General features: G+C 33.7%; 1 non-coding gene across 1 annotated transcript; it reads right to left on the reverse strand.

Annotated features, from left to right (window-relative positions):
- Positions 1-973: 973 nt before the first annotated feature.
- LOC121220515 (small nucleolar RNA R71) lies at positions 974-1080 on the reverse strand. The gene has a single exon (XR_005917722.1). It is a non-coding gene; the product is annotated as a small nucleolar RNA R71 (small nucleolar RNA).
- Positions 1081-12851: the final 11771 nt, after the last annotated feature.

Raw genomic sequence — 12851 nt, forward strand, 5'->3', positions numbered from 1 at the left:
TATGTTATAATTATTGCAAATTGTGTTTAATTTTACTAAAATCTATTTCATTCATATAGTTTGCATACTTAGGATAATTTGCATTAAGGATCATTGCATTTAGTTTAATATATTTTAATCACCACTTCTCAACTATATTGTGTTTTTATTTACCAAATTGTTAATATAATTCTACAAATTAAGTGACTTAGCACAAATACAATCCCTGTGGAGACGATAACTCGATACTTACTTATTACTTGATAACGACTGTGTACACTTGTACAAACCTATGCATTACAAGTTTTTGGCCCCGTTGCCGGGGATTGTCAAATGTTGCCATAGTCATTTTTTTCGTGAAATTATTTATTTTCAATTTAATTGATTTCTAACATTACTAACTTATTCTTTTTAATTTTTGTGATTTTCATTTCAGGTGTTTATGAGCATAGATCAAATTATCGATTTACTCCCTGTAGACCCTGAAATTGAGTGAACTTTCAGACAAAGAAGACGTGAACTTACAGCTCAAAGACAAGTCGAGATGGACCTTGGAAATCAGAATCAAGACCAAGGTAATGAAGCCGATCATGTACAAAATCCTATCCTCATTGCCGATGATAGGGATCGATGCATCAGACAATACACTGTGCCACTTTTCAGTGAGTTAAACCCAGGAATTAGAGGGCCAGATATTGAGGCAACCCAGTTTGAATTGAAATCAGTGGTGTTTCAAATGCTACAAACGGTGGGCCAATTTAGTGGTATGCCCACAGAAGATCCACATCTCTATATTTGATTTTTTATGGAGGTGAGTGATTCATTCAAGATAGTCGGTGCGACTGAAGATGCACTGAGGTTGAAGTTGTTTTCGTACTCGTTGCGAGATTGAGTATGAGCATGGCTTAATTCATTGCCACCATGTTCCATATCTACATGGAAAGAATTAGCAGAGAGATTTTTGGTTAAGTATTTCCCACCTAGAAAAAATGCTAAGTTGAGGAACGAGATCACAACTTTCCAACAATTGGATGACGAGTCTTTGTATGAGGCTTGGGAGAGATTCAACGAGTTACTTCGTAAGTGTCCTTATCATGGGATTCCTCATTGTATCCAATTGGAGACATTCTATAATGCTTTAAATGCACATACAAGATTGATGGTAGATGCTTCCGCAAATGGTGCAATTTTGTCTAAGTCTTATAATAAGGCTTATGAGATCATCGAAAGGACCGCGAGTAATAACTATCAATGGCCAACAAATCGTATAGCTTCAGGAAGACGCGTAGCCGGAGTAAATAAAGTTGACTCCCTCACTTCGTTTTCAGCTCAGGTATCGTCTATTTCCTCTATGTTAAAATAGATAACTGCTAATAGTACTAATAATTTTGCAACTCATCCACCAAGTCTGTTTGAAACAGTTTCCTGTGTGTACTATGGGGAAGGTCATTCTTTTGAGAATTGTCCATCAAATCTCGAGTCAGTGTACTATGTGGGGAACCAATATCAAAATAAGATTGGATAAGGACCTCAGTCCAACTTCTACAATCCTTCATGGAGTAATCATCCTAACTTTTCTTGGAGTAACCAAGGAACTAGACCGAAAAAAAAACTTATTATAGAAAAGACCCAACCAATCTCAAAGGTATAATCAACAAGCTCCAAAACCACCTCAAGCTGAGGCATCAAACAATTTGGAGAACTTGTTGAAAGCGTACATGTCAAATAATGACGCTTTGATCCAAAGCCAAGCAGCAACATTGAAAAATTTGGAAAACCAAATGGGTCAGTTAGCTACGGAGCTACGTAATAGACTGCAAGGAACCTTACCGAGTAATACTGAGAATCCAAGAAATTTGGGTAAAGAACATATCAAGGCAGTGGCATTGCGAAGTGGTAAAATTCTAGAACGCCGATTGATTGATGTCGAAGATAAGCTCGTTGAGAAGAATCAACCAGCTGTTGAAGTTCCTACACCAAAGGAATCAGAAACTGCAAAGTTTGACAAGGTAAACCCTGACTTAGTGAATTCAGATATTTTAACATATTCTTTGGATGCAGATTTACCTACTCAAAAAAGTTGCCTAGTTCAACAGAAAGTTCCATCACCTTTATATCCGCAAAGATTGAAGCAAAACAAGTAGAAACAGGAGGTGCAATTCAAGAAGTTTTTGGATGTTCTGAAACAGTTACACATCAATATTTCGTTGGTGGAGGCTTTAGAACAAATGCCGAATTATGTGAAGTTTATGAAGGATATACTATCCAAGAAGAAATGATTGAGTGAGTATGATATTGTTGCCTTGAAAAAGGAGTGCAGTGTGTTCCTGCAGAACAAACTGCCACCAAAATTGAAAGACCCAGGAAGCTTTACTATACCCTATAACATTGGTGACTCTTACTGTGGTAAAACTTTGTGCGACTTAGGAGAGAGTATCAACTTGATGCCTAAGTCTATCTTCAAGATGTTAGGGGTAGGTGAAGTAAGACCAACAACTGTGACGCTTCAGTTAGCAGGTCGATCTTTAGCATTTCCCAAAGGAAAGATCGAAGATGTTTTGGTAAGAGTCGATAAATTTATTTTTCATGTTGATTTATTGTATTAGATTTTGAAGCAGACAATGAAGTGTCAATCATCCTTAGGAGACCTTTCTTAACCACGAAAAGAATGTTAATTGATGTACATAAAAGAGAACTCACCATGTGAGTTCAAAACAATCAGGTAACCTTTAACATTCTTAAAGCGATGAAATTTCCCAATCCGGCAGAGGAGTGTTCAGTTATGGAAGAGATAGAAACCTTGGTTTCTATGGAAAGCAATTTTGAAGAAGATCCATTAGAGAAAGCCTTAGATCTTGACCCTTTGGAGGATGAAGAAGGTGAAGAAAACATGGCTTTGATGGAAGCCAATCCGAGAAATTTTATTCAATGCACACGGTTTGAACCGTTGGAGTTGGAAGTCAGAGAATTTGTGCAACCCAAGTTGTCAATTGAAGAACAACCTAAACTCGAACTAAAGGTACTTTCTTCCCATTTGAAATACGTTTATTTAGGTGATTGTTCTACTTTGCTTGTGATTATTTCACTGAAACTGACGAATGATCAAGAGGAGTAACTAATTGCTGTTCTAAAGAAATTTAAGTAAGCAATTGGTTGGACCATAGCTGATATTCGAGGTATAGGCCCTTCTTTTTGCATACATAAAATCATTTTAGAAGAAGGTGAAAAACCTCGAATTGATGGGCAAAGGAGGCTCAATCCTATTATGAAAAAAGTTGTGATAAAGGAAGGGATCAAATGGTTAGATGCAGGAATCATCTATCCTATTTCAAATAGTTCATGGGTAAGTCCGGTGTAGTGTGTACCGAAGAAAGGTGGAATCACGATTGTTGAAAATGAGCGTAACGAGTTAATACCAACAAGAACTGTTACCGGTTAGAGAATCTGTATTGATTACAGAAAGTTGAATAAAGTCACTCGAAAAGACCATTTTATGTTGCCTTTTATGGATCAGATGTTAGACCGAATGGCAGGTAATGAATTCTATTTTTTTTAGATGGCTATTCGGGATATAACCAAATAGTTGTAACCCCGGAGGACCAACATAAAACAACCTTTACTTGTCCATACGGTACGTTTGCTTTTAGGCGAATGCCTTTTGGTTTATGCAAAGCACCTGTAACTTTTCAATGATGCATGATGGCAATATTTACTGATATGGTTGAAAATTTTGTTGAGGTTTTCATGGATGATTTTTCTATTTTTCGTAACACTTATGATATCTGTTTGAGTAATTTGGCTAAGGTACTGAAAAGATATGAAGAGACGAATCTTGTCCTTAATTGGGAAAAATGCCATTTTATGGTCGACGAAGGGATTGTCTTAGGTAATAAGATCTCAAAAAAAGGAATTGAAGTCGATAAAGAAAAGGTGGACGTAATTGAAAGATTACCAGCCCCAATAAATGTGAAAGGAGTTAGATGTTTCTTAGGCCATGCCGTTTTTATCGAAGGTTTATCAAAGATTTCTCAAAAATTTGTAAATCGTTGTGTTTGTTGATAGAGAAAGATACAGTGTTTGATTTCAACAAAGCATGTTTGGAAGCTTTTGAAGAGCTAAAGAAGAGGTTAATCTCAACCCCAACAATCATTACACCTGATTGGAACTCACCTTTTGAGTTGATGTGCGATGCAAGTGACTATGCCGTTGGAGCTGTGATGGGTTAAAAAAGCAATAAAGTGTTTCACCCTATTTACTATAAAAGTAGAACTTTGACAGGAGCAAATGCAATTATACGATAACCAAAAAAGAACTCTTCGAGATAGTTTTTGCTTTTGAAAAATTTCGCTCATATCTTATAGGTAAGTTACAGTATTTACTGACCTTGCGGCCATTAAATACTTGCTCACGAAGAAAGATGCAAAACCAAGGCTACTTCGTTGGATACTTTTACTCCAAGAATTTGACCTTGAGATCCAAGATAGAAAAGGTGTTGAAAATCAAATAGCTGATCATCTGTCGAGGTTGGAGCAAAATGAGTTAACTCAATCATGTATACCTATCAACGAGAATTTCCCAGATGAACACTTATTTGATGTAAATCGAATTCATGAAATACCTGGTTTGCTGATTTTTCCAATTATTTTGCATGTGGAATAATTCCTCGAGAAATGACATACCAACAAAGGAAAAAAATTCTTTCATGATAGTCGATATTATCTTTGGGAGGATCCGTTTTTGTTTAAATAATGTGCAGATAATATAACCCGAAAGTGTGTAGCTAAAAGCGAGATTGCTGAGATCTTGTATCATTGCCATTCACCTCCAAGTGGGGGACACTTTGGTGGTTCACCTACTGCAGCAAAGATTTTTCAAGCAAGTTTCTTTTGGCCTACATTATATAAAGATACTTATTCTTATGTGAAGAACTGTGATAAATGCCAAAAGACTGGAAATATATCAAGGAGGAATGAGATGCCCTTGACAAACATTTTGGAGATTGAATTGTTTGACGTATGGGGCATTGACTTCTTAGGCCCGTTTCTTTCTTCGTATGGGAAAAAATACATCTTAGTTGTTGTGGACTATGTATCCAAGTAGGTTGAAGCTGAAGCATACCATACAAATGATGATAAGGTAGTCATGCAATTTCTACATAAGCATGTGTTTACACGATTTCGGACACCAAGAGCTATTATTAGTGATGAAGGTTCTCACTTTGTGAACAAATGACTTAATTGGTTGCTTGATAAATATGATGTGAAGCACAAGATTGCTACTACCTATCACCCCCAGTCTAATAGGACAGTTGAAAGAGTGAATAGTGAAATCAAAGGTATCCTTGAAAAGTTAGTACGCCCTAGCAGAAAAGATTGGTCTCGAAGGCTTGATGATGCATTATGGGCCTATCGAACAACATTTAAGACTCCGTTAGAAATGACTCCTTATCAGTTAGTCTTTGAAAAAGGCATGTTATTTACCATTAGATTTGGAGAATAAAGCTCACTGGGCTTTGAAGCAGTTGAACTTTGATCTTAAGCAAGTCGGTGAGAGAAGGATGTTACAACTTGATGAGTTGGAAGAGATGAGGATGTTTTCCTATGAGAATGCCAAAATGTGTAAAGAAAGATCAAAGAGATGACATGATAGCCATATACAACCTCGCCAGTTTAAAGAAGGTCAGAAGATTTTGTTGTTTAATTTAAGGTTGAAGTTATTTCCTGGGAAGCTTAAATCTTGATGGAAAAGACCTTATACCATCTACTGAGTTTATCCTTATGGAGCTATTGAATTATATGACAATTACGGAGGTACGTTTAAAGTTAATGGTCAACGTCTCAAACACTACTGAGATGGTGAAGTTGAGCGAATTGAATCCTCACTCAAATTAGCTGACCCTTAATTTTTCATGAACTCATTTTGTAAATAAATAAATAATTAGAATTTATTTTCTTAACTTATTACATTTAATTAATTCTGTCTAAGGAGATTGGAACTTAAGCAGGACCGCTGTGACCCCTCCAACCTTTCCTAGGAATTAATTTAATGTAATTTGTTAAGAAGAAATTTTCTAATTAAGACTTAAAATTTTTAAATTTCATTTGTTTTGTTTAAATTTTAAATTTTTATGTAAATAAAGGGGGTCAAATTTGGCCCAAGTACTAATCAGTTTTTTTAGTAAGATATAGTCTGAGTTTGAGGCCCAAGACAGCAAAAAGGAGGGAAAAATCCATGCCTTGCCGTCACCCTTATTGCTTGCCACCCAAGTAACCCTAATGTAGCTAAATTATTGCTTGCCACCCAAGTAACCCTAATGTAGCTAAATTTTTGCTACATGTTGCCCTAATTTTTCCCTATATAAACCCCTTTCCATTCTACTAATTTTCATAACCCTCAAAGAAATTTGCTTACACCCTAAAAAAATCCCTAAATTTCCCTTTTGTACCGTCAACCTCAAATCTCGAAAGAAACCTTAGCTCTCTTCCCTTTTTGCCAGAATTCCCTATTCTACCGGAAAGTGATTGTCGAAGCACCGTCGTTGTTGTCACACATCATCGTCGCCGCCGTACCATCCTTGCTGTCACAAGATTTTTACCGTAGCAAGTTCTACCCACTTTGTCGATTTCTCTCTTCTCTTTTGTGTAGAAACTTTGCCAAATTTTCGGGAAACATACCATGTCGCGCAAAAGAACCAAATCTACAAAGACTACTCCTAAAAAACCCCATTTTGATCGATGTAGAAGTGAAAGAGAGATTTGATTCAATCTTTAAGCATCAACCTATGATGCCGAAAAAAGGTTTTGACTTGAAGAGTAATGATTGATGGTTGTTCCTATATCGATTAGAAAGAAAATCAATTCTCTCAAGTGGGAATGATTTTGTGATGCTCGTTCACTTCCCGATGATGAACTAGTTCGAGAATTCTATGCTAGTTTGACTACGCAAGATGCTACTGAAGTCATCGTTTGAGAAAAAAAGGTACCTCTTTCTTCTAATTCCATCAATGATTTGTTTAATTTACCTGATGTTGAAGAAGATGAGTACTACCTTATGATGAACAATATCAATTGGGATTTTCTTCAACAAGTGCTTGATGTTGTGACAAATCTAGGATCCCAATGGATTATAAGAAAGTATGGGAGCCATTCTTGTCGAAGAGAATACTTAAAACCAGTAGCAAAGGTATGGTTTTATTTCGTTCGCTACAGTTTTATACCTATCTCACATAGTTCCACCATCTCGATGGAACGGATGCTTTTGTTATATGCAATTTTGATAGAAAAGTCCATTAATGTTAGGAAAATTATCTTCAAGGAGATTCACGATTGTGCTAAAAAGAAGGCAGGAAGTGCTTATTTCCCATCATTAATCACTTCACTTTGCTTAAAGGCCCGTGTTAAAACACAAGCAAATTTGAAGGGGCAATATGTTCAAGGATGCATTACAAATTATGAGCTTGAAAGATTAGTAGAGAGGGTACATAAATTGAATCGAGGCGAGCAAGAAGAGCCAACTGAGCCGAATACAGAGGAGTCAAAAAATGGAACTGAAACTAAAGCTAATTCAATCACAGACACTAAAGAGGAAGAATCTGATAAGGAACCAAACATTCCTGAACCAAGGGTTGAGCCAGAAGAAGAACTAATTAAGCTAAGTGTTGAACCTGAATATACAACTCCCATGCCGACTTCTGCATGTACTTCAAGGAATTCGGAGTTGTCAATTTTGATGGATATGTGCAAGTTCATGCACAATCAACAACAAAAGTACTAGAAATATGCAAAAATTAGATATGACTCAATTCGAAATACTTTTAAGAATATATCTAATAATTTTGTTCCTAAGTTCCCAAATGCTATCTTTGAGACATGGACGGTAAAAGGGGGAATTCTTATCCTGTTATTTATTTAATTATTTTTAGGTCTTTAGGAATTTATTTCTTTCATAATTAGGATTTAATTTCTGTAGAATACAATATAGAAAACATGAACAAACTTAGCACTTCTTTAGAAAGAATAAGACTAAGTGATGTGGTAATGGGAATTAACATGTCTAGGATTGGGTTATTACGGAAGACTTGGTACTTAAGCAGTCTTAATGACTCACCTCTCTTTCTTTACAACCCTACCTGGTGTTCAGTTTTCATTCATTACTTTGTTCTTGCAATGAAGACATTGCTTCGTTTTAAAGGGAGGGGGGAAGGCAAATAAATTGCTCAAACTTTTAAATTTTTCAAGTATGTTTTAATCATTTCTTGCATAAGTATGTTTTAATAAATGAATGTTTAGTGATATTCTTGTTACTGAGATAGTTTGTATGCAAGTATGAATGATGATTTTATCTAAGTGAAAGTATGTTATCATGAAGAATGGAATGCTTGTATGATCTTATCCTTAGTAATGTTTTCCATGAAAACTTAGTTCTTTTGAGATTAAACATGCATGAAGGTTTATATCTTTAGAATTGACTTAGTAACTTTCTTGAGGTAAATCCTAGGGGACATAAAAATCTTAAATGATATAGGCACTATTTCTTTGGATCGTTTGAGCCTTTTGAAGCCAACCCTATGATATTAGACCCTTGAAACTGTAATTTTGAGCTTAAAGGCCTATTTTTTTGCAATGAACCTACATTATAAGCCAATTATCATCTTTTTAAAGCTATCCTAAATTTGTGCACCTATCTTAACTAAAGTTGTCTTGGGAATCAACATTTGAGGAAATTTTCATAAAGATGTATGTGCTCATGCTTAAAAAAGCGAAGAAAAGTTCGCTCAGCCTCTAAAAAAAGGAAAAATGTGTGAGTTCGAGTTCAAAATAAGTTTGAGGGTGTTCCAAAGGCTCACTTAAAGAAAAATTGAAAAAACTAAGACAGCGTTAAATGTTAAGATTTTTAAACCGAAATGTCCCATATCTTAAAATCCCTACCTTTAACCGAGCCCCATTACAACCTTATAAAAGACTTGTTGATTTGATGATTGTGTCACCTACATTAGTGGAGAGCAAGTCCTAAGTTCAACATATGAATATCATAAATAAGCCTTGTGATTGTTTGCTTGATTGATAGGAAATTATGTTGAATGAAGAATGTTATCTATGGTTGTGACATACATGCAAACTATGATTCATGTTGGCATATTTTGAAGCTTAGTATAATCTTAAGGAATGTTTGCATATGAATTACTTGTTAATAAAGAAGATCGATAAACATGAAGTTATTAATGTATGATTATGGGACAAAGATTGATGCTGATTACACAATTAGCAATTTTGTCTTAAACAATACCTTTTGCTGTCTATAAACATTACTCGGGACGAGCAATGAATTAAGTTTAGGGGTGTGTAACTAAAAAAATATATAGGATTTTTCCTATGTAATTTATCACCTTTTTACTTAAATTCATTGTTAAAACTAAGTAGTTGTTTAATAAATTAATGAAATATGTGAAAATATGAAATTAGGAAATAAAAATTATTAAAATGTGATTTTATGCTTAATTATATAGTTTTCATGCAATAAATGGCTTATTTTATATTAATTTGAATATATTATTATTTTTATGACGTAAAGCGAGCCATGCATGATTAAATTAAATAATAAAGTATGAAATTATATTTAATAATTCATTTTAAAATATTTCATTAATAAATTAAGTTTTAATTTATTAATTAAATTGGATAAATTTAATTCTTTGGTCCTCTAACTTGTTGCTTTATTCTGGACAGGCCTGTTAGCTCTGTCGGATTACAAAACCATCCAAATTGGAGACCAAGTCAACGCAAAATTCTTCTGCACTTGGCTTTCCATAAACACTTTTTGGTTTAATTGCATAAGGTCGTTGAAGAGTTGAAGAAATTAGAGATTTACCTGAAGATTTGCACTTGACCGAGTCTTAGTCCTGAGTTGTTGTGGCACTCAAATTGACCAAAAATCAAGGAAAAATCAGCTCAACTTGCTAAAATTATGGTCGGCCACCCGTGGAAGATGCTTCAAAAGATGGAAACTCCTATTTTTAGCAAACTATCTCTCTCTCCTCACCTATAAATAAGACCCTCTCATTCCTTCATTCATCATCCTTCAAGCATCCATTAAGCATCATTCTCTCTTTTTCTCTTAGCATTTTCCATTCCCATGCCTAGCATCATCTCTTCATAGAGATTTTAGCAATTAAGCCTCTTAAAGAACCCTTGTCGGCCATCTTGGAGAACAATCAGCGAAGGAGCAAAGCAAAGGAACGAAGGAGTCTCGTCAGTCAGAGTCTTGGGTGACAGCCACTCTGAATTGGGTTTAATCTTTCTTTTCTTTAACTTAATATAAAGATGTTTTCTATGTGTTCTTTGTTCTTATTTACAACAATGTTAGCTTAATTTTATTTAAGCTAGGATGCTTGCTTTGATTAAATAATATTTATTTGATTCATGCTTATAATGTTTGTGCCTCAATCGATCATGTTTTCAATTAAAATCAAGTTTTTATTTTGTTCATACGTGATTGAAATGCACCTGAATTAGCTAAGCGATCCTAACTAGACAACGGCTAATGGACGCATAATTGAAATGTGCATGCTCAATTTAGATCCTAACACGATTGAATTGTAGGTTGCATAACAACTCTAACCAAGCTCTGTTATCTGCATAGTTTTTAGATTTGTGTGATTAAATTGTTTCAAACCTAACACGCCCTTGTTACCTCACACGAATGCTAAGAAACCCTTAGTAAATAAGAATCAGTAAAATACGTATTTACTAAGTAAAGGATTACGGAAGGACCTAATGTGGTTTTCAATCTCATGAATGATCGAGTTGCCATGGAATGTTTTTTCGAATGTTATTAAGCATGTTGATAATAAATTGAGTTTAATTAAAGTAATTGTCCTAGTTTATTTATGTTATAATTGTTGCAAATTGTGTTTAATTTTACTAAAATCTATTTCATTCATATAGTTTGCATACTTAGGATAATTTGTATTAGGGATCATCTCATTTAGTTTAATATACTTTAGTCACCACTTCTCAACTATATTGTGTTTTTATTTACCAAATTGTTAATATAATTTTATAAATTAAGTGTCTTAGCACAAATACAATCCCTGTGGAGACGATAACTCGATACTTACTTATTACTTGAGAACGACTGTGTGCACTTGCACAAACCTACGCGTTACAGATAGTAAGTACTTCAAGAATTTTTCTTTACCTAATTAAAGCCTAAGTGAATACTTATTAAATTGGTTTTGTTAATAAATATATTATTCATTATATAAGAAGATGTTGATGTGTAATATGGAAATTATTTAAGAGTGAATGTGAATTCAAATAAAAAATTGAATAGCTTATGTGTAGTGAATTTGAAGGAAAAAAAGAGACAAATTTACAAATTGTATAAAAGTTGGATAAATGAAATAGATAATTAGATACATCACTTAAGTGGATTGCTAAAATATTAATAAAATAAATTTTTGACTTTATTTGTTGAGAGAATGTAATGAAATTTTGAATTAAGTGTATAATTTTTTGACTTTTAGATAGATAGAGACTAAATTATTAAAGTGAAAAGTTTGAATTACCTTTATTTTTTGAGAGAATGTAATGAAATTAAGTATTTAAATGTCCATGTAGACAAAATGGGAACTAGTAGAATATAAATGGCATGTCGTTAGGAAACTTTCATGCATACAAGTGATAGTGGTATTTCGGCGCAAATGATAGTGGCACTTACGTGCAAGGAACAATGGCACTTTAGTGCAAATTAGTGATTGTTTCGCATATCCTATATGTTCTATTGAGTCTACAATTGGGCTATAAATTTTAATGGTAAGTGAATGATGAATTGTTAGTTTGAGACTCCACTATAGTTATTTTCTAATTAATTTCATGAATGATAGTATCAATTCATAAATTTATATACATTAACATTTGTTAATTTTTATTGAAAATTTTAATTCCTTATGTACTTCCTAAGCTTTCACAAGCTTAACGTGTTATTTTTCCAATGCGTAGGTAAAGGATAGACTTGAAATTCTAAAGTGAAGATCAACCTTTACTCATGTCATCACATACCAAAGCTTGGAAGAGAGTATGGTTTTGATTTTAATCACCTTGTTAACTTTGAAAACTTAGTTATATTTGATTGAGTTTTAAGTTGAATTAGGTGATGTTTATGGTTGAAAATTGATATATGTGAGTGGTATGTTGGCTAAATTGGTTGAAAGGTGCTATATGAGCATTGTTTTAAGTGCTGTGAATTAAACATATAGATTTCATGGAAACATAACGCACGTCACTACGTTGGATTCTTTACATCACGATGAGACAAAGTCAATGAGTGTTGACGTGACTTGGAATCCTTGAAGTCGCGATGTTAACCCAATAGATTGAAACTTTAAAAGTAACCTTTGATAAACTTTTGAATATCAAGAGAGCTTTCATAAGCCCGTATAAAGCTTGGATAAGATTATAAATCATGTTATAAATGTGTTATGAGCTTAAAATCTTGAATGAAAATGTTTAATTGGAACGAAAAAAATGTGCAAGTGTACACAATCATAACAAGTAATAAAGGGACTGTACAAACACGTAGTTATGAAATGTGAATTAAAGCAATTTGGTAGAGGAAAATATATTGATTTTAAAAAGATGATCTAAAAACTAAAAATTAAATAAGTAATCAACTAAAATAAAAATTAAAATTCCAATGCACAATTTCTAAAAAGGGTTTTAATCAATATGACATATGTGTGTTATATTAATTTTATTCTTTAACTTAGAATTATTAAAACTATGTTCATATTGTTACGAATAATTTAATGGCAACTTGGTCTTTTTGTTAACTATTGTTCATACATACTTATTGAATTAATCAATCTTTCAAAC

Source organism: Gossypium hirsutum, chromosome D08, assembly GCF_007990345.1.
Source record: "Gossypium hirsutum isolate 1008001.06 chromosome D08, Gossypium_hirsutum_v2.1, whole genome shotgun sequence".
In the NCBI taxonomy this organism is placed as follows: domain Eukaryota; kingdom Viridiplantae; phylum Streptophyta; class Magnoliopsida; order Malvales; family Malvaceae; genus Gossypium; species Gossypium hirsutum.